The sequence below is a fragment of the Molossus molossus genome, unplaced genomic scaffold (genome assembly GCF_014108415.1).
Source record: "Molossus molossus isolate mMolMol1 unplaced genomic scaffold, mMolMol1.p scaffold_m16_p_2, whole genome shotgun sequence".
NCBI lineage: Eukaryota > Metazoa > Chordata > Mammalia > Chiroptera > Molossidae > Molossus > Molossus molossus.
This window is the reverse complement of record NW_023425355.1, coordinates 94,538,682-94,557,422: the sequence shown is the minus strand read 5'-3', so window position 1 is coordinate 94,557,422 and position 18,741 is coordinate 94,538,682. Positions and strand designations below refer to the sequence as shown.

General features: G+C 40.1%; 1 pseudogene; it reads left to right on the top strand.

The window, feature by feature from the left end:
• Window positions 1-8,428: 8,428 nt before the first annotated feature.
• On the top strand, window positions 8,429-9,188 carry LOC118635416 (annotated as a pseudogene).
• The last annotated feature ends 9,553 nt before the right edge of the window (window positions 9,189-18,741 follow it).

The following is an 18,741-nucleotide window of genomic DNA, read 5'->3' as shown; positions in this document are numbered from 1 at the left end:
TTTATTCCAGGGATGTAAAGCTGGTATAATATTCACAAATCAATAAATGTAAAACATCACATAAACAAATTGAAAGATAAAAATCATATGATCATATTAATAGATGTAGAAAAAGTATTCGACAAAATCGAACAGCAATTTTTGATAAAAACTCTCAGCAAAGTGGGGATAGAGGGATCATACTTCAACATAATAAAGGCCATATATGACAAACCTCCAGCCAACATCACACTCAATGGGCAAAAACTAAAAGTATTTCCCCTAAGAACAGGAACAAGACAGGGAGGCCTGTTTTTACCACATTTATTCAACATAGTCCTAGAGGTCTTAGCCACAGCAATCAAACTAGAAGAAAAAATAAAAGACATCCACATTGGAAAGGAGGAAGTGAAACTATCATTATTTGCACATCACATGATATTGTACATAGATAATCCCAAAAAACTCTACCAAAAATCTATTAGATTTGTCTGGCCTATGTGACACAGTGGACTGAGCATTATCTAATCAACTAAGAGGTCCCAGGTTGATGTCTGGTCAGGGCACATGCTCAGGTTGCAGGCTTGATCACCAGTGGGGGTCATGCAGAGGGAGCTGATCAATGTTTCTCTCTCACATTGATGTTTCTTTCTCTCCCTTCCTCTCTCTCTAAAAAAGCAATAAAAACATATTTAAATAAAATATATTTTTAAAATCTACAAGATTTAATAAATGAATTTGGCAATGTAGCAGCATACAAAATTAACATCCAAAAATTGATGGCATTTTTACAAACCAATAATGAACAATCAGAAAGAGAAACTAAAAGAAATATCCCATTTACCATTGCAACAAAAAGAAATGAAGATATTTAGGAATAAACTTAATGAAGGAGGTGGAAGACCTGTACTTGAAAAACTATAGGCCGTTGAAAAAAGAGATAGGGAAAGATATAAACAAAAGGAAGACTATACTGTGTTCATGGGTTGGAAGAATTAACATCATTAAAATGTCCATACTAACCAAAGGAATCTATAGATTCAATGCATCTCTATTAAAATATCAACAGCAAATTTCACATATATAGAACAAATACTCCAAAAATTTATATGGAACCAATAAAGATTCTGAATAGCCAGAGCAATCTTGAGAAAGTAGAAAGTAGAAGGGATCACAATACCAGATATCAAGGTATACTACAAAGCCATTGTAATCAAAACAGCCTGGCTCTGGTACAAAACCAAGCATATAGGTCAATGAAACAGAACAGAAAGCCCAGAAACTGACCCAAGACAGTATGCCCAAATTAATATTAGACAAAGGAGGCAAGAACATACAATGGAGAAAAGATAGTGTCTTCAATAAACGGTGTTGGGAAAATTGGACAGGTACATGCAAGAAAATGAAACTAGAACACTAACTTACACCATGCACAAGAATAAACTCAAAATGAATAAAAGATTTCAATGTAAATAACTAAACCATAAAAAATCCTAGAAGAAAATGTAGACAGCAAAATCTCAGACACCTCATGTAGCAGAATTTTCACTGATACATTGCCTAGACAAGAGAAACAAAGGGAAAAATAAACAAATGGGACTACATGAAACTAAAAATTTCTACATAGCAAAAGAAACAGCATCAAAAGGAAGAGGGAACCACTGTTTGGAAGAATATATTTGCCAATGATACATCAGATAAGGGGTCAATTTCCAAAATACATAAAGTACTCATACAACTCAACAAAAGGAAGACAAAAAAGGAGACACATTTGTAATACTTTCAACAATAAAGATAAATTTTTACAATAAATAAATAAAAATGTGGCTTCAAAAAAAAAAGGGGGCAAAAGACCTGAACTGATACTTCTCCAAGCATATAAAGGACCAGGAGAAATGAAAAAATGCTCAAAGTCGCTAATCATCAGAGAGATGCAAATTAAAACAACTATGAGGTATCACCTCACACCTGCCAGAATGGCTGCCATCAACAAATCATCAAACAATAAGTGCTGGCGAGGGTGTGGAGAAAAGGGGACTCTAGTACACTGCTGGTGGGAATGCGGACTGGTGCAGCCACTATGGAAAACAGTGTGGAGTTTCCTCAAAAAATTAAAAATTGATCTGCTGTTTGACCCAATGATTTCACTCCTATGAATATATCTTAAGAATCCCAAAACACCAGTCACAAACAATATATGCACCCTTATGTTCATAGCAGTACTATTTACAATAACTAAGATCGGAAAGCAGCCCAAGTGCCTATCAGTAGATGAATGGATAAAAAAGCTGTGGGCCCTGGCTGGTTTGGCTCAGCAGTAGAGTGTTAGCTCGTGGACCAAAGGGTTGCAGGTTCAATTCCAGGTCAAGGGCATGTACTTGGGTTGCAGGTTGGATCCCTGGCCCCAGTCGGGACTGTGAGGGAAGCAACCAATCAATGGTTCTCTCTCATATTGATGTCTCTTTCTTTTTCTCCCCATCCCTCCCTCTCTTCCACTCTATCTAAAAATCAATGGATTAACAGCAACAAATAAAGCTGTGGTACATTTACACAATGGAATACTATGCAGCTCTAAAATAAAAGGATCCCTTACCCTTTGAGACAGCGTAGAGGGACCTGAAGAATATTATGCTAAATGAAATAAGCCAGTCAGAGAAAGACAATTATCACATGTTCTTACTTATATCTGGAATCTAATGAACAAAATAAACTGATGAATAAAATAGAAACAGAGGCATGGAAACAAGGAACGGACTGACAAACCTCAGAGGGAAGGGAGAGAGGGCAGAAAGAGATTACCAAATAACTTAAATGCATATGTGCATTACTCATGGACAGAGACAATAGGGTGGTGAAGGCCTGGGGCAGGATGAAAACCAGGAGAAGGGGGCCAATTGGGGAAAAGGGGGGGGGACATCTGTAATACTCTCAACAATAAAGATTTATTTTAAAACTAAAAAAATTGCACAGCAATGTAAATATACTGCCTTGAATTATACCCTTAAAAATTGTTAAGATGGTGAGTTTTATGTTGTTTTTTATTACATTTTTAAAAAGATCTGAGTGAGCCCTGGCCGGTTTGGCTCAGCGGTTAGAGTGTCGACCTGCGGTCCTGAGAGACCCAGGTTCGGTTCCCGGTAAGGGTGCGTACCTCCCTTGCAGTTTGTCCCCGGCCCTGGTCGGTTGTGCGGGTGGCAGCCACTCGATGTGTTTCTTTCACATCGATGTTTCTCTCTCTCTCTCTCTGTTCCTCTGTTCCTCTCTCTCCCTCCCACTCTACCTGAACAAAAAATGGAAAAATGTCCTCGGGTGAGGATAAAATAAAAAAAATAAAAAAAAGATCTGAGTGAAGGCCTCCCTCCCAAAAAAACTAGGAAAAGTACAACAAAGTAATTGAAAGAGAACACGAGACATAAACTAATAAAAATAAAAGTAGAAATTAATGAAATTGAAAACAGAAAAATAATAGACCTAATCAATGAATCAAAATTTTATTTGTAAAGATGAACATACAGGTGAAATAGCTAAATCAAGCAAAACAAAATAGATAAACAAAATTATACAAAATAAATAATTCAGAAATAGCTAATAAACAGGATAAATTAAAGACATAATAAGAAAATATAGATCTCTTTGCAAATAAATTTCAAAATCTACATGATAGGGATACTTCCCTAGGAAAGTTAAGATTACCAAAACAACTCCATTAGAGATAGAAAAATTAAAGGGACTAATTGTCATGGAAGAAATAGAGATTATTATTAAGGGACTACCCACAAAAAAGTACCAACCCCAGGTGTTGTCACAGGGGAATTCCACCACACTTCAAACACCACATAGTTCTAATGTTTTGTAAAATGCCCCAGTGCTTTAAAAATGGAGGAAAATATCCTAATTCTTTTTATTAAGTAAGTACTGTATAACATTGATAACTAAACCTGATAAAGATAGTACAAAAAAAAAAGAAAACCATAGACCAATGTCACCTTTGGATAGTCATACAAGAGTACTAAATAAAACATTATCAGCACCCAATCACATTAAGAAAATAACACATTGCCTGGCCGATGTGGCTCATTGGATTGAGAGTCATCCAATAGACTGAGAGGTCCTGGTTCAATTCTCAGTCAGGACACATGCCCAGGTTGCAGGCTCAATCCCCAGTAGGGAGTGTGCAATAGGCAGCCGATCCATGTTTCTTTCTCACATTAATGTTTCTTTTTCTCTCTCCCTTCCTTTCTATATAAAAAATAAATTAATAAAAACATATAAAAAAGATTCCATTAAAAAAAAGGAAATAATGCATTATAATCAAGTAGGATTTATTCAAGAATGCAAGTTGTTTCAATATTAATAATAATTATATGTATTACAAATAATAATAGTAAAATACTTTATTAATATGGTATATGATATTAGTATATATGATTATCATAATAAATCCTGAAAAGCCTTAAATAAAATACAATACCTGATTTAAAAAACACTCAATAAAATAGAAATCAATGGTTATATTATCATAATAAATTATGTATACTTCAGTCCTAAAACCAGAATCTTAGTGGGAAATCATTACAAATGTTTCCACTAGAAGAGCAATAAGACAATAGTGTCTTCCACTACCATTAAAATTTGTACTATAGAGGTTAGTAAAAAAAAAAATATGCAAGAGAAACAAATTCAAAGGCACAAAACTTGGAAAAGAAGTAAAACAATCATATTTACAGATGATATGATAGTATACCTTTAAAACCTTAGAGTCAGAAAACTATGAACCACAGGTCCAATTCATCCCACTACCTAATTTTCATCTTTAAGTGGTTGCAAAAAAAGAAAATAATATTTTATGAAATGTGAAAATTATACAAAATCCAAATTTAAGTGCCCATAAATAAAGTTTTATTGGAACATAGCCACACTGATCTGTTTACATTTTACTTATGGCTGCCTTTATGCTGCAAGGGCAGAGTTGAGTAGTTGTAACAGAGACCCCATGTGGTACTCTCATCACTTTGCAGTGCTGCTCAGTGCTTTACAAATCACAGTGACACAGTTATAACTCTAAAGCATTTCAAGTGCCACACACATTGCTGTGTCACAACATTTTTTTTTATTACCATTGCATATCTATCATATCAAAATCAAAACTAAATTGATAAAGAAAAGTGGAGCTTGAATGTTGTACTTTTAAGGCACAGTGGAGTGTGGATTAATTTGTTATCAAATTAGATGTCAAAGTATTATATTTATTATGTAATGAGACTATAGCTGTGCTTAAAAATCCAACATACATTGACATTATCAGACTAAGGACTCATTGGAATATTCCTAACTCATAAAAAAGTTAAAGTCAGAAAAATCGGAAAATTTAAATATAAATATCTCATCACAATATAACATTTTCTCAAAACTGGAAAATGAATAGAGGCTGCAATCAAAATAAGCTTTTGGGTGGCTCTTTTGTTAGACAAACAAGAAAGTAGGGGTAAAGGAATTGGCAAAAGTAACTTTGGAAAATAATGTTTTCACTGAAAAACATAAACTAAGGACAGAATAAACTACATAAACACTGTATCTAATTGGCAAAGCTGTTTCTCAAGGGAATATGAGTAAACAATTCTGAAACAGCTGAAAAGCAAGGGGAAAGGCTACAATGAACCATGTGGTACCAGATTAGATTCAGAGACACCAGTATGTACTTATATTTAGCTTAATATAAATAGAGATAAATAGATACAAAAATAATTATAGATATGTGTATATACATGTGTCAGTATACCCATGTAAATGTCTTAGTTCTGATGGCTGAAAGGGTCCAGAAGCAACAAGCAAACCCAGTACCAAGATACTGGTTTCACACCATTCTTCAGTGCAAGGAACCAGGGCTCAGTGGAGAAATGGCTTATTCTAGTACTGGAGCAAGGAAAATACACAATGAGCCTGAAGAGTCTTGTAGCACCAGAAAGTAAGAAAGTGCTCAAAAAACAAAACATGAGAGTATGGCAAAGGGACAGAGGAGCCAACCTGAAAGAGCTCCCAATAACCAAAGGTAGAACAATTTGAGCAATGAAAATAAATACTGTTGTATTTTATTATAACCCAGGGTAGAAAATAAATATACATGATTCCATATGGACAAAATAAATGATTCAATGAATCAATGAGTAAATCTCCCATACAAAAGAATTCTAACTAATTTATGTAGATAGCCCCCACTCAGGGAAGTGGATATTAACTCCTCAGCTCTAGAGTGTGGGCTATGTTTAGTGACTTGCTTCCAGAGTATGAAAGGGGGAGGGGTGGGAGTAACTTTACAGTGGAAAAAGCAAACAAAAAAATATCTCAAAACAAAGTGTATTTGTCAAGGTTCTCCAGAAAAAAAGAATCAATAACATAGATGATAGATAGATTAGATAGATGATGATAGATAGATAGATAGATAGATAGATAGATAGATGATAGATAGATGATAGATAGATAGATGATATAAATAGATGATAGATAGATAGATAGATAGATAGATAGATAGATAGATAGATAGATAGATGATAGATAGATAATAGATAGATGATAGATATGAGAGAATGTGTATTATAGAAATTGGTTCACACAGGTATGGAGGCTGAGAACTTCTACAAAGTGCCATCTGCAAGCTGGAGACCCAGGAAAGCTGCTGGTCTAATTCAGTCTGAGACTAAAGGCCTGAGAACTTAGGTGGGAGGGTGGGGTGAGAACTGGTATAAGTCCCAGAGTATGAAGGCCCAAGAACCAGGAACTCCAATGACTGAAGAAAGGAAAAGATAGATGTCCCAGCTCAAGGAGAGAGAGAGAATTGGCCCTTCTTTTGCCCTTTTGTTCTATTTGGGCCCTCAACCCAGTAGATGATGCACACCCACATTGGTGAAAGTGGATCCTCTTTACCCAGTCTATCAATTCCAATGCTAATCTCTTCTGGAGATACTCTCACAGACACACTCAGAAATAATGTTTACCAGTTATTTTGGCATCCTTACTCAATTTGACATATAAAATTAACCATCACAAGTCCACCCATTGTTAACTTGACACTTATATAAATCTCCTTATATCATATTTAATCTCTAAATAAAGACAATTAACAAAGCCATAATTCCACTTAACATGACACAATTGTCCTTCATATAACCTAAAACATACTAACCCCTTCCCCAGAAGAAGAGCTAAAGTCATTGAGTGATGTTTACTCTTCCCCCTGATGGCTTGTAACTTGAACATTATGATGTAAATTTAACAATAATTAAATACAAAGATATAAAGTCAATACACCATATGCTACATGATAAAGAAATAAGAGAAGAAATGAAAACAAATATATTTGCTTTATATATATACAGACATATATACACGGAAACATATTCATAACAAAATAAGTAAGAAATAATTATTACAATTACAGTCCTCATTTTTGTAACTGGTCACTTTGCCCTCAGCAATCATCTCAGCCAGTTGTGGTTCTTTATATGATGAGGTGACCAAACCTTCATTCCTGAAAGGTCTGGGCCATTATTAGTAGTCCTGCCTGAATTGGATTACAGTTTTTCACTGATCTTAATTACAGGACACGATTATACTGACACACCCTATGGTATCTCCTGTATTCCAGAAACACACTTCCTTACCTTCAGTGTGGAGTAGTACTCCAATTTCTCCCTTGGTAGTCAATCATCCCAGCCAACACCATAACTCTTCTCTGCTTGCTGGTTCATAAGCATGAGAAGCCCAAAGAGGCCAGGTGGCAGTTTTAATTTTCAGATCATTGGAATCATTGCTGTATCTCCTGGTTGAAGCATTCATCTCTCTGGGACTAAGACCCCGAGGCCAGAAGAGCATAAGGTCACAGGGACGGGAAGCAAAAATTTTGCTGGTGGCTCATTAGGAGTAATAGTGAGTGGTCCACTCCCATTTCCTCCCCTTGATTGCTGGACCCATGAATCCTGCCTATTTGAGAGAGAGAACCATAGATTGGACACTGACTCAGAGCATATACATCTTTCTGGAGAACCTGTAATTAATCCTTCAGAATGCCATTCCACCTTTCTATCAAGCCAGCTGCTTCAGAGTGGTGGAGAATATGGTATGACAAGAGAATTCTATGAGCTTGGGCTCATTGCTGCACTCATTTGCTGTAAAATGAGTTCCTTCATCAGAAAGTGTTGTGTGGAATACCATGATGGAGGTGACAGTGGCCTGGCGAAGCGGGTCCCCATGGGGTGGCAGGGATAATGGCATCCTGGGTGGAGGGTGGCCTGGATGAAGGGACTGCAATGTGGTGCAGGCTGGGTAGCCTGGGTTGGGGAGAGTGAGTGGTCACCTGGAAGGGTGGGGGTGAGCAGGCTTGGCTGAAGGGTCTGGGGAAAGTTGGGACTGGGGAAACTAAAAGAGAGTGACTGAAATAGATTTAAATATTACTATGGGTCTCCAGGGGCCAACTTTACCCAACCTGCCACCCTCAGACCTGGGGCCTTCTGACATTTCATCAGATGAGTTCCCTGAGACACAACTTATGAGTGTAAGCATTGTCTTCAAAGAAAGAGGCCAAATCAAATCTAGTAGCTTCAAGAATTCTGGAGACACATCCAGACAGGACGTCCTTGGTGGGCCAGTTGCTTTGCTGTCTACTGTTCCTACCACATTAGCTGCAACCACACAAAGGGAGTTTGCTGGAGAATTGAATATCTCTTCTCCCAAAAAGTCCTCAGCTAGGAAAATGCCATGTCTGATCAGCGGACAGGTCCAGTCACATGCCTCGGGCCACACGTAGGGAGAAGGAGCTTCAGGAGAAGAAATCTCCAGCTGGCTGTGTCTCAAAAGTCGTCCTGGGGAGAAAATCCCAGGCCTATATCTTGGGAGGTCCCCTGGCACCTGGAACCTTCCCAGTGCTTGGGATTGCTGAGAAATGTTCCTTGGTCCCTTCGGGGACCAAACAGTCCAAGCACAACTGCAGGAAGAATCCAGTGCTGAGTAGGATGAGGAAGTCCGAACGGGTGAACCTAGAAGATACCAACCCAAATAAAGAGCCAGCCCCAAAGGGCCAAGTGAGTAGTCCATCTTCCTCTTTCCCTTCCCCATCTGTGCCCCCAACACAAACACTTTTCACGTGCTCCTTCTGTCCATTGAGGTTCTCACTAAGATGCCAAGTTGGGGTAATTTTAATAGGATCAAGTGCTTAATGTGTCACATGATGTTTTTGGTCTCTTCCCCAGAGAGGGACTGAGAAGGAGGGGGGTTCAGAAGGACGGTGGTGGGCATGAGTAGGGGTGGGAAGGAGGGGGCTGAGATTGAACTTTTACTTCTCATCTATTCTCTGCCTAACCCAGCCTCTATACACACACATACACACACACCACCCCTAGCCAGTCAGAAATGTGTCTTTTAGCTTACAGCAAACAGGCCAGGGCCATTCTCATCTGTCCATGCATTTTTGGAAGATATAACAGTGGATACCACAAGATCAAATCTTTTGCAGTACAAGTACACTCACAGCTTTTGGCCATGGCCCAGGACGGAGTCAAGCCCAGAGAGCGCTCACCCTCAGGTTGAGTCTAGAGGATTTGGTTTACGGGGAGGGGGATTCAGAGAGAAAACTCTGGCTCTGGTACTCTCAGGACCTCAGTCTTGCTCCCAGCCCTCTCTGCCTACCCATACAGTTCTCCCATAGGAAACTGTGTAAATAGGGCTGGGCTGAAGTCTTGCCTCCTGAGAAGGCCACCCTGGAGAGAAGGGCAGAAATGCTGGACAGAGCAGAGTCAACTTGTTCACAAAGAGGGGGCTGACTCACTGTAGATCCTGCTAGGCCCTTCCTGCCTCTCGCCTAGGCTTGGGGCCTGCATTTGGTGTTCTCCTTCAGGTGACCAGGGGCCATTTCTTCATCCATCACAGCATGAAAAGCAGCAGCCACCACCTGGAGCACAGGACTGCCTTCAAGTAATGCTGTCTAGTCTGGGCAGCAGGTTCTATGTCCAGGTTAAACAGACTTTTGCCCTCCCCCCTCCCACCACCATGTAGGGAGGCTACCTGCTTCCCAGTAAAGGCCCCATTTCAGTCTAGCCACTGGGCTTTGGGATGTGGGGTAGGTGCCAGAGAGGGTATGAGGAGAGAAAGGAAGCAAGAATATACTGACAATTTCTTTCTCTCCTGTCTGCTGGGTTAGTGTCCCATGCTGCACAGAGAAATCGACAATCTTAAAAATCAACTGGGTTTGACCAACCTCTGGCTGAGGCAGGGGAAAACCAGGGAATCCTTGGGTAGAACATGGGGTGGTATGGGGCTGGGTGTGTAGGGGAATACCCAGGGATCACCTCCCGTGGGAAGAAGACTGGCAGTCTTGGCACTGGGAACTGTATCTCTCTCTCTCTCTCTCTCTCTCTCTCTCTCTCTCTCTCTCTCTCTCTCTCTCTCTCTCTCTCTCTCTGTCATCTCCACCTAGAAATATATTAGAGTCACACTTCACTCCTAGAGCTCTTATTTCAGTTCATTTGGAGACAGCATATTTATTTTCTCTTTAACTGTTGCTTGGCAGGGAATGTACATATCCTCACCAGTTCTGAATGATTCTGATACACACCAAATTTTGAGAACTGCTCATACCTATGTTCCCATTTGTAAAAACTGTGTACCTTTTACTTGAGTTATGGGTGGGTGTGTCACACCCAGGACTGAACACCGCCAGGTTTGGATAGGGATTCAAGTTTGCAGGGTTATGCATGTCCCATGGGGATAGGGGTGAGGGTTCTGTAATGCTGTGCCTGGATGTCTGGTTATGCCTTTCCCTGTTTCAGTGGCCATGCATAGCCTCACTGACAAGTTCCAGGTCCCTTGACGTGACTGATCCATCCCCCTTTCCACAGTCTCAGTCTGGGAGGGCTGGGGGCTGGCCATGGCTGGAGGCTACTCCCTGACTCTGATCCCTTTTTCAGGTTGAACAGTGTCTCCCCTCCCCCTCACACAGCAAAAGCTGTACCTGTTGAATCCAGGACCTACAGTCACACGGGTTACCCCATTCTCCTTGCCCATTTCAGATCAGAAGGGCCCACTGTGCCCTACCAGGGCTTCCCTCCTTCCTGAGGTTTAGCACAACCTTTGTTCCCTGTTTGCTGCAGTTATATTATTTTTATCTTTTTATTTTTAATCTCACCTGAGGATATGCCTATTGATTTTAGAGAGAGGGAAGGGAGGGGGGAGAGAGAGAGAGAGAGAGAGAGAGAGAGAGAGAGAGAGAGATGTGGGAGAGAACACATCAGAACATTGATTGGTTGCCTTCCGCATGGGCCCCAACTGGGGATCAAAGCCGAAACTTGGGTATGTACCCTGACCAGGAATCCAATCTGCAAACTTTCGGTACAGGGGATGACATTTTAACCAACTGAGCCACATCAGTCAAGGCTGATTGTTGTAGTTTTAAATGAAAGTGCTTCTCACCCTAGCCATGTGCTCAGTTGGTTCGAGTGTGGTCCAGATAAGTCAAAGTTGCTGGTTTGATCCCCAGTCGGGGCACATACAAGAATCAACCAATGAATGCATGAATGGGTGCAACAAAAAATTGATATTTCTCTCTCTCTGTCTCTCTGTCTCTCTCTCTCTCTCTCTGTCTCTAAAAACAATAAATAAAGTACTTCTCAGACCCTGTGGTCTGCCTTCTGTCTGGGAGAGGCTGGGGCTGGGGAATGTGTGCCTCTGCCCTTCTCCACACTGCACTCTTCTTCCTCATCCCTCTGCCTGGGGTCACATCACCACCCTCACTCCCTCTCAGCAGAAACTGATTTCCTCCTTCCAGAGGTCCAGCCTCTCTCCCCTCTCCTCATTTGGATCATCGTCCTGGTTCTCCCCTCTCTTCCCTTCTTCTCTGCCATGTGTTGTTTGGCTTCTCCTCCATGGTCATTTTAGCAGCTATTACACAACACAGCTGACTTGTCTTCCGCTTCCCAGGCCCAGTCCTCTTTCTGGGGTCATTACCTCCCACTGCTACCACCACATGCTTGGACAACTCAGGCAGAACCTCCGCATTGTCCTCATTCCTCTTTTGCCCTCATGTGTCACTTCTCTCTCCTGGGTTTCAGTAGAGGGGTGGAGACAGAAGTCACAGCATAGCAACATGTGGAAGAAAAAGGGGGACATGACTCTGTTCTGCTGACTTTGGGCCAACTAGGGGGAACTGCTCAATAGGCAATTAGAAATGGATGGTCAAGGGGTCAGGGATTTCATATCATTTATATCCCAGTCACCACTGCCACTGCCAATGTGGGCCTAGGCCACACCCTGTCACCTCATCAGGGCCCCATGTTACCCATGACTGTCCCAGGAAAGGTGAAGTCATACTGCCCACTGCCCCCATGCTTGTAAGCCTGGGCCCACAGCTCTGAGTGCTGACACCAGCATATCTCCTTGGCCCAAACATTTGCTCCATTTTTCCATCACACTTCACTTATATAGCAAAAGCTCAAATATAAAATAATTAGGAATTTCAGACAGCAACAGCAGAGCATTGTACCGAGCAGGAGGTGGGGGGGGGGGGTGTCAGCTTCTGGTACCAGGGCCCCTGGCAAAGGTTGCACACACAGGAAGCCAGCACTGGTAACATCTAATGACATCTAGGTATGTACAGAGATGTGATTCATTAAGGTTATATACAGAGAAGTGTTTTGGTTTTTTTATTTAGGTTATCTATCTTTCTCTTAATAATTCTGCTTGAGCCCTGGCAAATTTGGCTAAGCGGTTAGAGCATTGGCTAAGCGGTTAGAGCACTGGCCCACAGGGTCATGCAGGAGGCAACCAATCTCTCTCTCTCTCTCTCTCTCTCTCTCTCTCTCTCTCTCTCTCTCCCCCTCCCCTCCCTCCCTCCCTCCCTCTCTTCCTTCCATTCTACCTAAAAATTAATGGAAAAATATCCTCAAGTGAGGATTAACAACAACAAACAATTCTGTTTGATTTTCACTATCTTGAATACTTTGTCAGAGCTGAAAAGTAGATTCTTTCTACTACTTTCCACACAAGAAAAACATCTCCATAAGTTTTCAAAAACTTTAAATAGCCTGATTTAAACCAATTTTCAGAAGGGAAATGTGCAGCTTATGGTTTATTTGGGGTAACAGAATCATCTTCCATAGAAAATAAATGTATATTTAACTGGGATGAGGGCATACCACATCCATAAAACAAAAATAGTTGGTATAGAAAAAATAACTTCAAATTTAAATTTAAAAATATAATAGTTAAACATTTAAAATATTTAAATGAGATAAATAGCTACTGGATGCATCTGGCATGTAGTTTATTGAACCAAAGAATCAAATTATGGGATTTCCCCAGCCTGCTATACTAAAGGATGGATGAGCAGAAAAGATGTGAGAAAAGTTGAAACATTTAAGATAGATTCAAAAGTGTCAGCATCTGTAAGAAAGAAAGATCTCTTATCCTTCGAGACTACATGGAGGGACCTGGAGAGTATTATGCTAAGTGAAATAAGCCAGTCAGAGAAAGATAAATATCACATGATCTCACTTATTTGTGGACTATAATGAATAAAATAAGCTGATGAACAAAACTGACCCAGAGATATAGACGTAGGGTTCCAACTGACAAAGCTCAGAGAAAGGGAGGTAGGGGGAGGGAAGAGATAAACCAAAGAACTTACACATATAAGTATAATCAATGAACATAGACAACAATGCTGTGAGGGGGGTGGGGAACAGGAGGAGGGTGTCAATGGGGGAAAAAGAAGAAACATCTGTAACAGAAATAAATTAATTTAAAAAAAACAAAGACTTGAAAATACTAAAAATAAATAAATAAATAAAAATGTCACCATCACTTTTAATCGTCATCTAAGAGAAGAGGCAAGAAATGAAAAACAATTAAGATGCCTAGGAATAAACTAAACCAAAGAAGTAAAAGACCTATTTGAAGAAAACTACAGGTCATTGAAAAAAGAAATAAAGGAAGATATAAAAAAGTGGAAGCACATACCTTGTTCATAAATTGGAAGAATTAACATCATTAAAATGTCCATACTACCCAAAGCGATCTATAGATTCAATGCAATCCCCATCAAAATACCAACGACATATTTCACAGAACTAGAACAAATACTTCAAAAGTTCATATGGAACCAAAACATCCTCGAATAGCCACAGCAATTTTGAAAAAGAAGAACAAAGTTGGAGGGATCACATGACCAGATTTCAGGTTATACTACAAAGCCACTGTAATCAAAACAGCCTGGTACTGGAACAAGAACAGGCATATAGACCAGTGAAACAGAACAGACAACCCAGAAATGGACCCAAGGCAATATGCTTAATTAATATTTGACAAACCTGGCAAGAGCATACAGTAGAGTAAGGACATCCTCTTTAATAAATTGTTTTGGGAAAATTGGACAGCTACATGCAGAAAAATGAAACTAGACCACCAACTTACACCCTACACAAGAATAGACTCAAAATGGATAAAAGACTTAAATGTGACCCGTGAATCCATAAAAATCCTAGAAGAAACTGTAGGCAACAAAATTTCAGACATCATACCCAGCAGTATTTTCACTGATATATTACCTAAAGCAATAGAAACAAAGGAGAAAATGAACACATGGGACTACATCAAATTCAAAAGCTTCTGCACAGCAAAAGATACAATCATCAAAATGGAAAGGCTATCCACTGTATGGGAGAGCATCATTGCCAATGATATATCAGATAAGGGGTTAATTTCCAATATAGAGAGAGTGCTCATACAACTCAACCAAAGGAAGACAAAGAACCCAATTAAAAAAATGTGCAGAGGAACTACATAGACACCTCTCCAAACAGGACATACAAATGGCTAAAAGACATATGAAGAAATGCTCAACATCACTAATCATCAGAGAGATGCAAATCAAAACAACAATGAGGTATCACCTCACACCTGTCAACATGGTCGCCATCAACAAATCATCAAACAACAAGTGTTAGCAAGGGTGTGGAGAAAAGGGGACTCTAGTACACTGCTGTGGGAATGCAGACTGGTGCAGCCACTATGGAAAATATATGGTATTACCTCAAAAAATTGAACTTCCATTTGACCCAGTGATCCCACTCCTAGGAATATACCCTAAGAAGCCTGAAACACCAATCAGGAAGAATATATGTACCCCCATATTCATAGGAGCACTATTTACAATAGCTAAGATCTGGAAACAGCCCAAGTGTCCATCGGTAGACGAATGGATAAAAAAGCAGTGGTACATATACACAATGGAGTACTATGCAGCTATAAGAAAGAAAGATCTCTTATCCTTTGAGACGACATGGAGGGACCAGGAAAGTATTATCCTAAGTGAAATAAGCCAAGAAAAAAAGACAAATACCACATGATCTCACTTATATACTGAATGTAATGAACATAACAGTCTGAGGAATACGGTAGACCCAGAAACATGGAAATAGGGCACCTACTGACATCCCTCAGAAGAGACGGTGGGCGGGGTGGGAGGATATAAACCACAGAACTTATATGCATGTATGCATAACCAATGGACATGGACAACAAAGTCAGGGACAGGGTGGGGGGGGATAGGGAGGGGGTGCCAATGGGGTAAAAAGAAGAAACATCTGTAACAAAAAAAAATTAAAAAAATTAAAAAAAAAGAAAAGAGGGAAAGCCCAAGTGAACAATAAAAAATAAAAAAATAAAAACAAATGAAAGAAAAGAAATGACAAACAAACAAAAGTCACAGAATTGAATCAAGACATGAATCTTGAGAGAAACAGCAGAATAAGTTCCAGCAGCATGGATGAGGATATTCACGAGTAAGTTGGAGACGTTTCCGTCATTTCTCTAGACTGTAAAACAGTGTAAAACCCATAGAGACTCAGATTCCTCATCTATAAAACAGTGTTTATAATGGTACGTTTGTCTCAGGCTATAATGTACAATAAGTGTATTGAAGTATGGAAATCCCTTAAGAAATTATTGGCACAAAATAAGAGTAATGTTAAGTAAGTATTAGTCAAATAAAATAACCACTTAGGCATGTTATTGCCCCTCCTATTAAATGAGAAATGATATATAAGGGAATTTAGCATTGACTGGAAGTGTTAAGTGGGAGGCTACCAACTGTGCCATTGAAAAGATTTGGGGCCTTTGGATTATTTTCCCTGGGTGATATAGAGCAAAGTGTTTGTTCCAAGTCCTTCCTGGAGATTCAGAGCGTCAGCTGTGTTTGTTCCTAAATCACCACACTTATTAATTAACATCTTTGTCATGTTTGCTAGAAGTAGGAGCTTCTAACAGATGTCCTTGTTTGCCCTGCAAAAGAAAGGGTTTCTGAGTCAGCAGTATTTAAGAAGGCACCTTAGCCTGTTGTCTGGTGCTCACCTCAAAATTACTCTCTCTGGTTGGTAATATCTTTGAAGTCAACTTTCTTGAAAGCTGGTTTTTAACTTCAGGAGCACTGTGCTATAAAATTACTTTCAAAGGCACACAACTAAAGTGAGCCATGATGCACAAAGCAGTTCGGCTCTGGGCATCCCTAAGTGTGTTCAAGGCAAAAGCATTCCAGACAGTGGTACATAATAACCATCATAGCTATCACCTGTTGACTTCTGATGCTATGCCAGTCATTGTGTCTAATTTAATTCTCCTAAAAGTTCTATGATGTTAACATTATTTGCTTTTGATAAATGTGGAAAGATAGGCTCACATAAATTGAGTGACTTTCTTAAAACAACAGGTAGATAGGCAGTTTCAGAGCTAGGTTTGAATCCAGACCAATGTTTTTTGTTTGTTTTGTAACTCACTTTTTAACTTCCTCCCTCATGTAAAGCATACATTTATTAGCAAAGCCCCATGAGACCTCATCTTTGCTGGCCTCTCTGGTTTCAGTCATTTATCTCCATTCTGCCCCTCTCTCACTATGCACTAGGCACATTGGTCTTTTTGCTGTTCATATTTTTGCTGGTCTTACTTTATGGCATTGCTACTTGATATTCTTCTACCTAAAATACTCTTCATCAAAATCTGCCCACTGCCCACTCCATCTCATCGTTCAGGTCTCAGTTCAAATGTCAACCCCTCAAAGATTTCTCCACAATTCCTAGCTATGGTGGCTGCCTCCATCTCCCCCACCCTACTCACCCATAAAAATGTAAACCCCTGATGGCAGGAACTTTTGACTTCTTGTTCTTCACTCTAACCTCAGGGCTTACAACTATGTCTGACACATACTAGGCACCACAGAAATATTTACTTCCTGAAATACTGGTATCTTAGTTAAAGTGCCATTACACACACACACACACACACACACACACACACACAGCATTAATTAAGCTTCTGTGAAGTGTGTGAGTTTGTTGTAGTCACCCCACAGAAGTGAGATAAATCAGCTACCTCAAATTTGGTTTGGGTGCTGCTGTACAGACACTAGTAGGGAATGAATAGTTTATTACTCACATAATAAGGCTTTGTGGGAAGAGCAGGACCAAGACTGGTTTGAGAGAGCTGGGAAAGGTGACTGACTTAGGGTTTTATGGTTGTTAAGGGCTGGCACTGGGGTGAGGGTTTCTGTGGGCTGGGGCTTGTGTGGTTCAACTTTCTTTCAGATTTCTTTATCCACTTGCCCAGATGTGTGATAGAAGAAGGGAGAGGAGTAGGATTTCAAAGCTGTCAATGGTCAAACAACAAAAAATAGAGTCAGACTGGTTATAACACACTACCTCGCTCTCCCTCACATCAGATATCTCCCCATCTGGGTTCTGGTAATCTAACCCTGATATGACTCCTCTTTTCTTCTTCCAATTTCTCCTTCCACAGAAACACCAAGGTTTTATCTTCATTGCCTATGGATTAAAGTGTCAAGGAGAAAAATCTTTCTTCAGTGCTCAGTCATGACCCAATCCTTGTACCCAATGTCTGTACAACTGTCAACCTGACTGTCTGATCCCCAGCTCTGCTAAACTCTACCTTTGTCTCTTTTCACAAACCTGCCTCCTTCCTTTCTCCCTCCCTCCTTACCATCAGACAACCCACTAGGACACATACACACATATCATTTTCAAAACTTGATTTTATTGTCACCATCAATGTACCTTTTCAGTACACAATTTAGTCTCTATGGGCTGGCTGTTTCTGCAAAGCCTCCATTGGAGATGCCGAGGATAGTTGCAGCAATCTGGACTCTACTACAAATAGGGAAATACTTGCCGAGGCAGCATCATCCATGCTCTAGTTCCTGGACTGCCTTATTTGGACTCTTCTTTTTGTTCATCCTGTGGTAACAGACTGATGTCATTGGACTTTTTTTTTTTTAACTGTTGAAGAGCTAATTCTATCCTTTCAACTATCTTCTTCAACTGGTATAAAAGAGAATAAGCCCAGAAGGACATTAGTTGAAGGCAGTGGGTGGAAGATGCGTGGGAAAGATGGATTTGTAAAAAAAAAGGTGTGGGCTGAGGAGTGTTTCTGTGCCAGACAAGGACAGGTAGGGGTCTTAGCAGTATGGTAGATGGGAAATTAGAAGAGAACTATGGGTAGTGTGGTCTGACCTTTTCAATGTATTGGGTTAACAGGGGAGAATTCTGATTCATCTTGTCTTTGCTGCTTATGGTTGGTGGGTCTGAATCTGTGCTGGGCTTCTACAGTTTCCCTTTCACCTCTACCATGTCTAAGCCAACAGTGGCCTGACCAACAGGGCTACTGACATCCCTGTATATAGTCTCCCCAGGACAATGAATAGCCACACCTTTC